The sequence below is a fragment of the Apis dorsata genome, unplaced genomic scaffold, assembly GCF_000469605.1.
Source record: "Apis dorsata unplaced genomic scaffold, Apis dorsata 1.3 scaffold_74, whole genome shotgun sequence".
Taxonomy (NCBI): Eukaryota; Metazoa; Arthropoda; class Insecta; order Hymenoptera; family Apidae; genus Apis; species Apis dorsata.
In genome coordinates, this window is record NW_006263372.1 from 2,118,780 (window position 1) to 2,134,421 (window position 15,642).

Consider the following 15,642-nt stretch of genomic DNA (forward strand, 5'->3'; position numbering starts at 1 on the left):
AAATTGAAAATTTTGCAGTAAAAAAAAAGTATATCCAATTTTTGAATTATCTTATGTAATAATTTATAAAAATGATCACATTGTGTGAGATTTATTATAGATTTTGGAATTTGGAATATCATAAAATATTTTTTACTAATAAAACAAATACGTCAAATCAATAAATTACATGTTTAATTGTTTAACAAAGATTATTTAATTATTTTTTTAATATTTTGGTACAAATCATTGACAATTATAAACACTTTCTTCTAATTTTCCTAAAATTTTTACAAAATGAATTTATTTGCTGTAAAATCTAATAAATAAAAAGTTTCATAAATAATAAAACATTATACATACATATAAAATATGGAAAAGTGAAAGAAAACAAACGTTTATTTATTAATTTCTTCAATTATCTGACAAAGTGGATAATCTGGTTGGAAATATATCAATATCATATTAATCAGAGCACCAATTAAGAACGATTGTTATCATGAAAAAAAGCACTAAGCGGGTAAATGATCTCTATTCAATCTCTGACTTTCGAATGCTGGATGTTTAGCGTTTTCTCATTGAGCAAGAGAAAGGAAATAGGTGGTAATCAACGCGCCAGATCGCATTTGGATACAAATATTAATCCTACCGGAAGGAAGGAAGAAAAGTTGAAAAAACATTGAATTCTAATTGGGCTTTCAAGAAAAGAATGTCAGATTGATTCAATGGATATTATTTTTTTATCTAGATTAATCTTCGAAAAAGTTATTTTTATTTTTTTTTTTTAGCAACATATATAATAGTATAATAATATCAAATAATTAGAAAATTATATTATTTGAAAATTATATTATAATTTCTATTGTGTTCTATTGTGTTCTAATAGATCTTATGTTATAATAGATCAGAAAAATTATAAAAAGCTTAAAATCATATCAAGAAATATTTAATTTTTGAAAATTTTAAAATGGATCTATATTTTTGGAAAAAATGATAAAAATTATATTTAATCAATAATAAAATAATAATATTTAAATCACATCAACAATCATATCAATAATCGTCAATTGTACAATTTCAAATATATTTGACAATTATTATTAAATTTCCAATTATTATTATTAAATTAATAAGAATTTATAAATATTTAAATTTTATTAATTTATAATAAAAATACTTTAATTATCATTCAAGGAAAAAAAAAATACAATATTTTATTTTTATTATCTTTTTCACATTTAAAATTTTTTTTAATAATTTTCACACAGAATAATATCGTTATTAATTAAACATTATATTTCATTATTATTATTCGGTTTTAGGGTTTTAATTAAAATCTCTAATATGGCAATTCACGACATTCAGGGCTTATACGGCAGAATAAGGTGGCAACCTTGATCCTATCTAATCTAGGGATTCTAAAGTAAAATCTAAGCCGGTTAACGAAGTGGTTACTGTAATTCTCGCGTTTGAGCAGAAAATTAACGAAGTTATGTATATGCCAGTGGAATGAGCGAGATGGTGATCTCATAACAGGGAAAGGTGAAAGTGTTGCGCCGGCGTAAACTTCTGTCATTGTTCGTTTCCTTCCTTCACAGAGGATATTACGTGTCCACTCTCTGCTTTTCTTGCGTTTCAAATATTCCTGACTTTTGTCGCGAGAACAAAATCTTCCTAGTCGTGACATAGATTAATTGTGATATTTATAAAGGAAAGTAATGACATGTAAGTAATAACATGTAAGTACTGGTTCGAATAAGTAAGATAAACGAGAGAATAAAAAAATTGCATTTTTATTTTTTAATAAGATATTTTTTTTTGTGATTATACATCGTTATTTAAGTTAATTAAAGTTTTTAAAAATTATTAAATTTATAATTTTTTTTTTTTTAGTAATTTTTTAGTAAGAAAATTCAAGGAACGTAATCAATAATTATGTTAAATAATGAGGAATTTTTTATTGAAAATCTTTTAAAAATAATAAATTTTTCAATTTTATGCCAATTAAAAGGATATTTGCGTATTTGAATTGAAGAAATAAATGATGTTTCACTTAAAGAGTGTGAAATTATCTTTGAAGATTTTCACTATTCACAAATATTCATTTTATACATATATTATATAATAGAATTTAATTTTAATTTTACTCACTTCTACTTCACTTATTTTTATGTAACTTCTTTATCTTATTTTAAAAATTAAAATTATCTATTCTTCATTTCAGATTTTTAATCCTCTATAATTAAGTCTAATCTAACCTAACCTCTATCTTCATCGTCATTAAATTTTAATCCACGATTAATGTTACGAATGTGAATAAGGTAAGACTTGAAAAAACTTGGAAAATAATTCTGGACTTTCTAACTTTTCATTTCAAGAATAATCATCTTTTCAATTATTAATTCTTAAATCAGCATGGAAATTGTATTATGCTTGTCCACAAAAATTCTCGCCTTAATATTCAATACGATTTCATAGAATAATGCTCGTTTTGGATTATGAAATACTGTTGCAAAGAGACGTGTAATCAAAAGGATTGTTGTAACAATTAACGAGCTCGAACCATTGCTGATGTAGTGAAGTGTAGTCGAGAGTAAGGATCGATCACCACTTTATTTGGGTTAATAGGTTCTGGAATAAGTCTTTGTAGGTTTTCACAGTAGATAAATGGTAAGGTTGTAAATTGCTTGAGAAGAGATTTTTCTTTAATATAGGTGACACAGATTTTTTTCTATAAAATTCTTTGAAATCACACAAACTTTAAATTAATCTGAAATTTACAGATTTCACTCTTCCCATTGAAATAATTTTTCAAATTCTCTCCTTTTTTCTCATTCTTAATTATTTTATCTATTTAATAAAAAATTTATTGTTAAAAAATTGACGTGTGTTACATAATTAATATAATTGAATGGATAAATATATTGTTGATAATGATATATTATTGATGATAGTTGAAATTTAGTTAAAATTTTAGTTAGTTTAGTTAAGATCAAATTAGGTTAAGTTCATAATGCCTGAGGTATGTTTTAGTTTCACTCTAGATATTATAACGGAATTTAAGATATCTCTAAGCTGAATGATAGTTATATAGGGAAAAATAATTATATTCAACACATCTCGATGTCATTAAAATCGATAAGATATACTCTTTTTTATATAGAAATAAAAGAAAATGAAATATAGGACGTAAAAATTTTTCGAGCTAACTTGTTTCAGTTATTAACAGAAACAATGCAATAATTTTTGAAAAACAGAAAAAAAATAAGACAATTTCTTTTTTAAATTAATCTTTCAAACCAACTTCTCTCGTTAAACTAAATAATAAAATTGAACACGGATAATTATACTAGAAACACGCGAATGAAAACTATTCGTATACGGTTGAACGTATCAACTCAACTCTTAATAAAAAAAACCTTGGTGCATACATTTGCTTTGGAGAGAAAACGCTTAAAATATCATTTCCATCATACGCCCAGTCACGAAGGAATCCATGTTTTCCATGGTCGAGAAAAAAAAACGCGAGAAAGTTTTTAAATCTGTCGCATTTCGCTATGGAAAACGCGATGTTTACGCGATTGTTGGTCATTGGAAGAAAATTAAAAGAAAGAGAGAAAGAGAAAAATGAGAAAAAATTGAGAAGAAAAAAAACATAGTCAAGAAATACGACAGAATAAATATTAGAGAACATCGAAACGATTCTTATGGATAGACAATGGTGAAAGAGAGAAAACGTTATTTCTGGTCGGTGTGTTTCTGCTCCCGTGTAATTTGTACATCGTGTAAGAAAGCGGTGCGGAAGCTGTGTTGCTGGAACTTTTCCTTGTTGAAATTACAAGTTTGATCGGAAGCAGGTTTTCAGGCTATTACGTCTGAATCGATAATGTAACGATTACGTTTATGCCTCCGGTGTAATTTTAAATTTGCAGGTGATGATTCTTTATTACAGAAATAATTGGATTTAAATTAAATAATATCGAGTTCAAGATCAGAATTTAAAAAGAAGAAAGAGAAGAATTTTTATTTTTTAAGTCTTAAAAAATCAATATCAATTTAGTTGATTATATTATTTGTATTTTTTTTATTTATTTATACACATGTAACTTAAGTTTATTATTTTTCTATATCTTATTAATCTCAAGATTTCAAATTAAATTAGAATTCATTGATCGATCATAATTCTTTTCTATTGGATATAAAGAAAATATTCGCTGCATAGTGATTAAAAAAAAATCATAAATTTTTTAAGAACTGATATAAATGATGATTTCGTTTTGTTAAAATTACGTAAATTAATATAAATTTCAATAGTGAATTTCAAAGATTCATAACCTCAATTTTACTTCATATTAAAACTAATCAGATTTATAAAACTCATAGGAAAAGCTTTAATAGTGATAATTATTATTTAGAGAAATAAAACTTTTAACAATCATACATATCCTTTTCTTCCTATAAATTCTAAAAAAACAATAAATCATATTACTATCTCCGCTATTCCATTGACTCGTGACAGAAACCATAAATCCTTTATGCACATGCACATTTATAGGAAAATCGATACAACGTGCAACTCGTTTCTTATCGAAACCATTCACCGTGTAATAGAGACATTAATATAATTCCACGAACGAGATTTCGAAACCACATGTTTAACGATTGAAAAATCAACGATGATACATATGTATCCTGTTTTTTTTTGTTTCAGGTAAGAGAATTCCATCGATCGAGAACAGACGAATCATGTGAGTTCTCAATTCAGAGCCGAGTTAATTAATTTTTCTTTCGGCGAAAGAGATCAGCTCCTGCGTTTCCTATTGCGTGAGGGTTTCTTCGTTCAAAACGAGGCAAACTTCGTCAAAAATTCGACGATTACTTTATCATTTTCAGATCAAAAAATCTTCATTTATCATAGATTTTCTTTCCTTATAGTAGCGCTCGTTTTAACATCTATCGTTATTTCTACCAATTTTTAGAAACAGAATCTTGAAGTAAAACCTAACCTAACTTAAATGAATTGGAAATCTTTTATTTAACTTATTATTATTATACTATTATTATTATTATATTATTATTTATTTTCTTTCTTTCGTTTGATTTTTAATTCATAAATTATCGAAATCGAATTTTGGATTGAAACTGTACGAGATAAATCTAACCTAAAAAAAATTTGACGCAACCTAATTTAAACAGATTGGATGTTTAACTTACATTCACTTTCTTTTCTCTCGCTCGATTTTACAAAAGTCGAATAAGATTCGTATTGCAAATATTAAAGTGAGCATTATTATATTTTTATTATACAATAACTTATATCAGTTGCATTTATTTAATTGAAATTTAATTTCGATGAGATTTTGAACGAATCGATCAAAATATTAAAAACGCAGCTTTAGAAATTAGAGGAATTTAAAATTATTTGCTTTACGAAAGTGTGTGTATACTAAAGGCTGTGTTTACATTAAGCGTCACGGTCAAAACTTGCTTAATGTAAACACGGCATTCAAGATTCAGAGGTTTCATGTGTTTCATGTGTAGACATAACCAATGTTATAATCTATCTATAAAGTTATTTCAATTTGATTAACAATTCATTGCTCGAGATAAAATTATTTATATAACAAAAATATTTGTTAAAAAACACGTATAGTGATAAAAAATATAGTAATAAGTATAATGTTAAAATTGTTTTCACTACAGAAATATTGTGAAATATTAAGATGAGAAATTTTTTTGCGAAATTATGTAACTGAAATTCGCGTGACTTTCTTTTAAATGACGGTGGAAGTAAGTAGATAAGATAATTGAGAGAATGAGTAAAGTTAATATGCAGTTTGTCTGAATTTTTTTTTTCTTTCGTCCATTAAGATGAAAATCTTATTGACGTGCTGTCTTGAGTGAGGGTGCTTTTGAAAGTATGAAAAAGTTACGTGAGATTTGTAAGAGTATTTTTTATTTTCATATAATTTATATTCTGTGTCTCTAAATTTATTTTTTACTTTCCTTTTTCTTTTAGAAATTGATCTATTTTGTGTCTTTTACTTTCGAATTTTTTTTTTTTATCTTTGTGAATGAAATGTGAATAAAATAATTTATATTACACGATCGTTTATTTTATTTTTTTCTTTTTTTCACTTTCCTTTATTTTTATATATTTTGTGTTTTTATTTATTTTATTTTTTTTTCTTAGAAATGCATTAATTCGATTCGTAATATTAGAAAAAAGAAAAAAGAATCTAGGAAAGCCGATCTAATTTTGCGTGAATTTCATTGCATAAACTGTGTAATATATCTTGAAATCAAAAATCTGAAATATTTTAAACGAAAAGATAGACGTAATACTTATATATTATTCTATAAATTTATGAATTACAAAAATAATTTATATTTAAAATTATTTTTGAAAATTATATATTTTTTTTAATTTTGCATTTCATATTCGATTTCTACATATTTCAATAAAAATTTAAATTTAGATTTAATCGATTATGATTCATGATGTGTTTGTTAGATAATTTAACAGTTTTCTTTTTCTTGGAAACACACGCATTTATAAATATTTCGCGTATAATATTTCTTCGTAACAATCATTAGATAACGATAAATTATAATTATATAAATCATTCATAGATTTTTGTAATATATCAAAATCTTTATCAAAGAACTTAGAATTATTACTACACATGACTTTAGAAACCTCTTTATCAGTGATATCAGTGTTATCACGATCCTTTACTCCTACTGAATTTCCTCCAAATCTATTGAATAATAATTCTCATCGCGTCAACAATTTTCCCGTTATCATCCAATACACAGAATTTTTTATCAAAATTTTCAAAAATTTAAAAAAAAAAAATTTGTTCAACAACTTCATCATAATCGAAATACATTTCGATTCTTTCACTCTTAATAAAATGTTCATATTGTTCACGATAAAAAACATTTTCCATTCTTCACCATGATGAAATCTTTCCAAAATTCTTCCATCCCCCAAATCAATCCGATGCAAAATAAAGGATAACACAATTTTAAACTCTTACCTCGATTTTCGCACAGATTTTCTTCCCATCTCCCAAAAAAATCTCTTCGATTTTTTTCCAAATCTCTCGATCGATTCTCTCTCTTCTTCCTCCTTCCAAAAGTAAATCAGTAGATAACAAAATTTCAAACGATTGGAATGTAAACTATTTTCTTCCGGTTTCTTCGAAACGAAATACAAAAGAGGATCGATTTTCGAACGCCGTGTTTTCGATCGTCGAACGAGGGAAGTCGGGAAAAACGATAGAGAGAATAGTCGCGTGCCCAGGCTGTGCCTAACTCGTTTCACTCTCACCGTCCTTATTCGTCTGGCCTAACAGTCGTCGATGCCTCCAGTCCAGTATTTTCTCGTCCTTCTCCAAGGCTCCCAACCGTACGTTTGGCAGTGAAAGTATTCTCTTCCTGTGGTTACCTATCACGATACTATATCCCCCCTGACAATGTGGTAACAAGTGGTGCTTGCACACCGGCGTTAACGTTGCGCGTCATATTGTCCAGTTCCTGGCCGCTTCTTCCTTCTTCTTTAACCGACGAAGGAAGATGTTTTATGTGCTCGATTTTGCGATTGTATAATTTTGTTTTGTTTTATTTTTTTTTTCGGAGGAGAGGAAAAGTGAGATTAGGAATTTCTTGAGGCATTTTTGAAAAGGAATTGGTTTGTTTCTTGATTAAAAGTGAAAGGGAATTTGGGAATAGAAAGCAGTGATTTTTAAAGTTTTTGGAAATCTTTGGAAGGAAATTGTAGAATGCGATGTTTTTTCTGTTTTATTTTATTAAAAAGTGGAAATTGAAAGGAAATTAGAGATAATAATAAAATAGAATATTGTTGAATGTTTAAGATTTTTGGAAATTGTGAAATTGTTCTTCGTTATTTTTGTAATTAATTAGAATGTTAACAAAATATTTTGATAGAGGATGAGATAGAGAAAACAGAGAATTCGTGAATAATATTAGAAATTAGAAATTTTTTCGATAGAAAATCGAAAACTTCTTTAGAGGTTAGAATTAATTTTAGAGCGTGACAAATTGTTATTTACCAAGTTATTGGTCGAATATTTTTCATCTCGAATGATATTAAGAAATTGACCCACGTAAAATTAGCATTAGTTTTTAGAAGAGGTTTTTATTCGTGTTGTGAAATGTCTGCAAGCGATACGTGACCATCATCACGTTTAGCAATACTATCTATGATGGGACTGCCTACGAATTTCGAGTAAAAGAAAGAAAGTTGTTTCTCCTCGTTTCAAACTGTTTGTCGTAAAAATGTTGACGTGTTGTTGTAACAAAATAATAAACCATCATGAGTGAATACTTCGATCCGTGATAAAATGAATATTCATAAAAACAAGATGTATTATTTATATGATTAATATTTCGAATAAACATCTTAAAAAAAAAAATGTACATTTATGTAATTATGATTGTTGATCTTTATGGACACTTGTTTTGAAAGCTATTATTAACTAATAAACGTAAGAATACTTATAGAATAGAGATTTATATAAGAAAGGTAAAGATGATCTCTCCTACATAACCTCTATTTATAAAAAGAAAAAATTGATATGATTCTTTAATATTGAGCAATTTTATTATTGAATCACTTTGTACAATTCACTGTGACACTGGAGAAAAGAGTATTATCGATCTTATATATTTCTCATTGATTATTCTCGTCAATTATTTTATAAAAATTTTTTAATTCGATCAATAAAATTTTAATAAAATCCATAGTATCCATAGTATCCATAGTATCGAGGCGTGTAACATTCACGGAATTCATTTCGAAAAAATCTTAAACCGTGTTTAAAAAATAAATTTTAAAAAAGCTTAAAATTGAATACAACGTTGAAATCAAACAATCTTTTTATCAAAAAAATCTTGAAACTCAAAATTCTCAAAAATCAATCTGATCTCTTTTAAAATGGATCGAAAAGCTTTTCCTGAAACGAACGATTCCTTTTTTTGAAACGGCCACCCGATAGTGTAATTAACTGTAAATATTAAATCGCGCGTTATAAATCTGTTGTCGAGCGTGGGATCGAGCCACTGGTCTGGAAACATAACAAAGTACGTAACGTAACCAAAGCCAAACGTAGTCAAGTATCGCTCGTGAAACGACGTCCATCTTGTTTCTCGATTTGATCGATGTTTCTTGGCATCGATTACACATGGTTCGATTACATGATTTGTACAATGTGCGCGCGCATGTATGTGTAATAATAACCATTGTTACGTGTGAAATTCTTTATTCTTTTTTTTCCATTTTGTTGCTACATTATCGAGTATATTGCTTGTGTATTTCATGAAATGAAGTGATTTAATAAATAAGTAAAGAATTCTATCTATACAGTATCAAAATTTTCTCTTTTTTTTTCTAAATTAATTGCGATAATTTCTTGGTTATTAACGAGCAAAATATTCATTGTATGAAATAAATTATGTACAAAATGTTTTTATAAATGAAACGATAAAATTAATAAATGGTGAAGTAAACATTTTAACGAAGCGATATAAATAAGATTTATCTGTTATCTAATTTATATGAATAAATATTTCTTTTCAAAATACATGGTGCTCGAAAAGTGTGATCCAGAGAAGTGCATCACATAACCTATAAAATTAGTTGCTACTATCACCATTAATGTTTTCTTTCTCATTGTATCTTATCTTGGAATTTTAAATCGATATTTAAATTATCTTGAAACTTTTAAAACAGAATTCTTCTAAACATTAAAAAAAAAAATGTGGAATTTCTTACGTGAACGAAATCAGGTTAGATCGTGTTAAGTAGAACTTTCTTTTCAAACTTTCTGAAAACTCAAAAAAATAGAAAAGTACCTGTTCTACTTAGATTAAACTAAATTTTATTTAATTAATAACACGATAAATAAATTTAAATTAAAAAAAAATATCGACAAGGAGAAGGAAAAAGGTAGCATAATAAATGACCACGTGTCATGTGAATATGAATAATTAATAAACTGAAAAATGAAAGCTATCGTAAAATTGAAGCTAGCCAATTCACTTCCGGTTATTATTATTAATATAAACGTGTTATTAGGGGCTTCATACGTGTTGCTTTCTAATTGCACGCAAAGTATTACGCGTGAACGATCAATTATCAATTACGCACGTTACGCACACCATGAATCCGGTTCTCTGCTTGTTTGGTTTTGGTGTCATAAGGAATAAGCGAGAGATCTCCAACTAGTTTTCTTCGAGATTACGATGGCGATTACGCTACGAGAGAAGCGGAGAAACGAGTGAGGAAAATTTTGTAATAATTTTTCTTCGATTTCCACCCCTCCCCCTAAAATATAATTATGACACGAAATGTTTATTAACATTTTTTTTTATTCGATTTTAATCGATTCTTTTATCATTTGTAAAAAATTAAATAATGCTGCTATAAAATGAAAAAAACACAATTAATTAATCTCATACAACGATAAAATCTGTATAAATATATTATTAACTATTTGAATGGGATTCTTAGATGATCATTAAAAAATATATAATTCGATACGCGTATGCAAAATGTAAAAAACGCCTAGCCATTTGATATTTTATCGGTATTTAATAAATATCCATAAAATGAAACGAGAATTGTTTAGAAACTCTCGACATTGCACAACTATAAATTCTAAAAATAATTCTCTGACGAAACGAGAGAGTTGGGTAAGTTCGGAGACGGGTTAAATCCACCTTCAAAACTTGCATTCGCGCGAATTTCTCGAAACGTTTTGCACCGCACGGAGATATCAAAAACGTTGGAAAAAACGACGGAACTTTCAAGAAAGCTTTTCGATCTTGCGCGTTCTCCACCGACTGATGAACGCTTTTTTATATTATCCATTGTAAAATATTCCCTGTGTGATGGCTTGTAACCGGCTCGAATCGAAAATACAAATGAACCGACCAATTGCCTCGCGCAATACGGCCACGGGCCGACTTTCACCGCCCGCTTTTCCTCTCGATGCGTTCCTCACGAGGAATTCGTGAAACTCGTCCAACTTCTCTCGTCCCTCTTCCGATTTTTCCGCCTCCTCTCGCGGTATTTCACGGTGTTTGTGAAACGAATATCATATACAGAGAGTGGAATCTTTTCGTCCAGGGAATACGGATAAAAACGATTACTCTTACTAGTGGCGAAAATTCTTTCGATTTCATTGGAAGATATTTAACCCTTGGAAACAAGGTATGATATTTGTGTAACTTTATTTTATATTTTTTTATGATAAACGACTTGAATTTTTTTTTATTTTTAAATTAAACTTTTATTTTTGATGAAGAAAAAAAAATACGTGAATATTAATTATTACGATAAAAATATTTCTATATTCGATAGAAGCACGCGAATTGAATTTTTTTTTATTATTAAATTAAACTTTTATTTTTGGTAAAAAAAAAAAAAAGAATTTGAATATTTATTTCTTTATTATTCAAAGAGAAGAAAAGAAATCGAGAAAATTGAGAATAATATATTTTTCCCTATATAGTATCCTCTTCCTGCTTTTCTACATTTACGTCACGATTAATTGAAAATAAGACATGAATCAATCCTTTCACTGCATTAATCGTATAAATAGAAAAGAATATCGTTTAAAGATGTTGGTTCATTGAGAACGATTCATCCAGTTCGTTGAATCTCGTATTGTCTTCTCACCTCCAACTTCTTCAAAATGGTCTTGGGTTTTATTAGCGAAATCTCGGGATTTATGAACCGCGAGATTGTAGAACGAGATCGAATAATGGGAGAAGGAACGATTTCACGGAGATAGCAAGGACTGCTACTGTTTACTGACTTTTAAATTCAGTACTGTTGTTGTAATTCAGCATTGTTACGGAGATTCGTTTTTAGATGGAGGATATCAATTTTTTACGCACGCAAATTTCAACTGAATCGGTGAAAGTAAAGAGCGGAAGAATCATTTGAATGAATACATTACGTTTATTTGAATTTTACAAGTAACCTATTTATTTAAAAAAAAATGGTTTCAAATTGTAGTAATAAAGTTTACAAATATTTTTTCAAATTTCCAAGTGTGTATCAGGCTTAACAATCATCTTAAAGTCATCAAGAAATATCTTCCAAATGTGTATCAGGCTTTAGAATCATTTTCAAACCTTAAGACACAATTTCCAGAAAAGTTTATAATTTTTTCTAGTGTGTATCAGGCTTAATAATCATCTTAAATGTGTATCAGGCTTTAGAATCGTTTTCAAACTTTAAGATACAATTTCCAAAAAAATTTATGATTTCTTCAAGTGTGTACCAGGCTTAACAATCATCAAAAAATATTTTCCAAATGTGTATTAGGCTTTAGAATCATTTTCAAACCTTAAGACACAATTTCCAGAAAAGTTTATAATTTTTTCTAGTGTGCATCAGGCTTAATAATCATCTTAAATGTGTATCAGGCTTTAGAATCGTTTTCAAACGTTAAAGTACAATTTCCAAAAAAATTTATGATTTCTTCAAGTGTGTACCAGGCTTAACAATCATCAAAAAATATTTTCCAAATGTGTATTAGGCTTTAGAATCATTTTCAAACCTTAAGACACAATTTCCAGAAAAGTTTATAATTTTTTCTAGTTTATATCAGGCTTAACAATCATCTTAAATGTGTATCAGGCTTTAGAATCGTTTTCAAACGTTAAAGTACAATTTCCAAAAAAATTTATGATTTCTTCAAGTGTGTACCAGGCTTAACAATCATCAAGAAATATTTTTCAAATGTGTATTAGGCTTTAGAATCATTTTCAAACGTTAAGATACAATTTCCAAAAAAATTTATGATTTCATCAAGTGTGTACCAGGCTTAACAATCATCAAGAAACATCTTCCAAAAAAGAGAGACAATGTATCCAAGTGTGTATCAGGCTTTAGAATAATTTTCGAAACGATTAAGATACAATTTCAAGAAAAAATTGTTTATGATATTTTGAAGCGTGTAGCTTAACAATTATCTTAAATTTATCGAGAAACAATTTCCAAAAAAAAATCAGAAATATTTTAAGACAATTTTTACGAAAAAGAATTTTTAAAACAAATGTTTGCCATCTCTTTGAGCGAGGCAACATTAAAAAAGGCAACGTTAAAACCACCAATCTATAGATAGAAGAGAAAACCTTTCAAAAACTTATTTTCCCCAAATGCGTACTTAAGAGCAGTCGTAATCAACAACGTTCGTCGCTCGTCGAAATAAATCCTTAATTTAATTCAACGCGCGGTCCAGGAAACGGGGAAGCGGAAATGAGAAATCGGTATCCTGTAATGCATTTGGCGCACAACCTCTTACGTAAAATGGTGATTCGTTCGTGAAAGTCCGCCCGCGATCCACGCTCTTCCGAGTTCGTCTTCCACGCTCTCCTCTTCTCCCACGAGAAGATCCTCAGATCGTTCCTTATCGTTGACTCCTAGTCGCAATAAAGAATCGTATTATATTCATCGTGCAACCAAAATTATTAAACAGATATATATATATATAAGTGAATATAAAAATGAAGGTAATTCGCTTTTTTTTTTTAATTTGACAGTTATTAATAACATGTTCGTGAAATATCTTCGTGGAGAATAATATTTTCTTTTTTTAGATAATTTCGTTTCATAATGATTCAAGATGAAGCAAAATTTTAAATAATTGTAAAATATTTAATGCTCTATCATCGGATAATAAAAAAATATTTCCAAAGGAAATTGTATACGAAACATCAGAGTTGATTTAAAATTTGTTTGTTATATATATAATAATAATAATTCATAATAATTGAATTTTTTTTATAAGATAGTATATAAAAATTCTTGTAACTGCTATTGTCGTAAAATATCTGTTGTTTTTTGAGCTGTGATGATATATCAGTGTTTGCGTTGGATGAAGCGAGACGGAGAGATAGAGATAGAAAGAGAGAGAGAGAGAGAGTCTGTCACCGCGATTTCCTATTGCACGGCGGTTGACGCGTACAGTCGCGTCATGAAATTTTTTCAAGCAATATTTTTTTTTTTCTTGCTCTTATCTACATCTACCACGAAACGATCTTTTTTATTTATTATTCTACGTATAATCGACACTCGAAGTTAAAGATTTTATTATTGAATTCATCGAGGAATGTAACGTGAAAGTGTTGTTGGAAAATTATTCCTATCGTGAGATGGAACGGATTCTTATCAACGATCGTAAGAAGAAATCGTACACATGAATTTGTTAGATTAATGAAAGAAGTAGGATGGTAACAGATATTCAAATTAAGACACGTGTGAAAGTGAATTTAGAATTTATTATTTTAAGACATTAATTTTTTAAAATTTTTAAAATCCCTTCCAAATTTTTTTCAAAAAAATTTTTTAAAGAAAATATTCAAATTCCCCTTCTCCTTTATATCTTTGAATCTAGATCGTTGGAATAATTTTAGAAATCGGAATCTCTAGTAGAGATGGAGAAGAATTTGCTAAACAAACTTTCCATTTTTCAGATTTTTCCCTCGTTTAACATTTGACGTTTACGCGTTCATAGAATCCAAGTGGCAAGAAGGAGATTTTATTTAAAAACTCACTGTTTTTATTTTATTTCGATATAAATAAAATGATATAAATAGAGAATGTTGCAACACTTTTACATCGTGATTATATCGATCTAAAATAAAAAAAAAAAAAGAAAAGAAAAGAAAAGAAATTTTCTTCACAGGAAATCAATTATTAATAGAAGAATTTTCATAAATAATGGCACGTTTAAATTTCGTATAAATTATATTATATACACACATAAATAAATACATTGTTACAAAAAATAATTTACACGTAAAATATAACAGGTTTGAATATCAAGCTATTATGATTTGTTTGAGAATAAATGTTCTTATTTAATGTTGACGTAATATATCTGTGACGAGTGACACAAGTGATGATTCGATGTTAAATAACTTTCAATACCAAGTTTTTTCACAGCTCGTTGGTAAACGTGAAAGTGTGTTTGACACTTCCTTGCAAGTTGTGCTTGAAAGTTAAGTCGGATTACGTATGTATTACTCGTTGCACTCCACGATGTTTGTTCAACATAAAAAAAAAAAGAAAAAAAAAGTTTCCCTCGGGAGACAAACAGATCGATGAAGTATCGTCTTGAGGGAACTTTTTTAAATTACTTCGAAGATAATTGGAACGATTTTTTCCGATTAATAAATTATTAGATCGTGCTATTTTTCTATTCCTGAATCGTTTCGAAAGAATTTTTCAGAAACTTCTTTTACAAATGCAAATTTAAATATCAAAGTTTCTACGTTAGTTGCAATAAATAAAACTTGAACACTTTCGTTTCAAATCTAAATTTAAATAAATAAACAATAAAATAATAAATAAATATTTATATATTATTCTTTAACAATAATAAAAAAAACGTTAAATAACTCAAACGACATATATATATATATTTGGAATCTTTCTTCGCGAATCCTTTCTTTCTCAAAGAATTTTTCTTAAAATTTTATTATTTGAGGATTCTCTTATCTGCAAATTTAAATATCAAACTTTCCACTTTTAGCTATAATAATTACATCACACTTTCGTCTCTTTTACATTATTCTTTAAAGACAACAACAAATAAAAAAACGTTAAAAAATTCAAACGAA

General features: G+C 27.9%; 2 protein-coding genes across 3 annotated transcripts in view; one reads left to right on the forward strand and one right to left on the reverse strand.

The window, feature by feature from the left end:
- LOC102679572 (glucose dehydrogenase [FAD, quinone]) overlaps nucleotides 1-7,076 on the reverse strand; it is a 9,934-nt gene extending 2,858 nt beyond the window's left edge. The window contains exon 1 of the mRNA XM_006610609.2: nucleotides 7,023-7,076. The gene's annotated coding sequence lies outside the window, so the exon portion shown is untranslated. The remainder of the gene's footprint in view (nucleotides 1-7,022) is intronic.
- The window catches only part of LOC102679685 (flotillin-2), a 105,176-nt gene that overhangs the window by 20,163 nt on the left and 69,371 nt on the right, over nucleotides 1-15,642 (forward strand). The window lies entirely within an intron of this gene.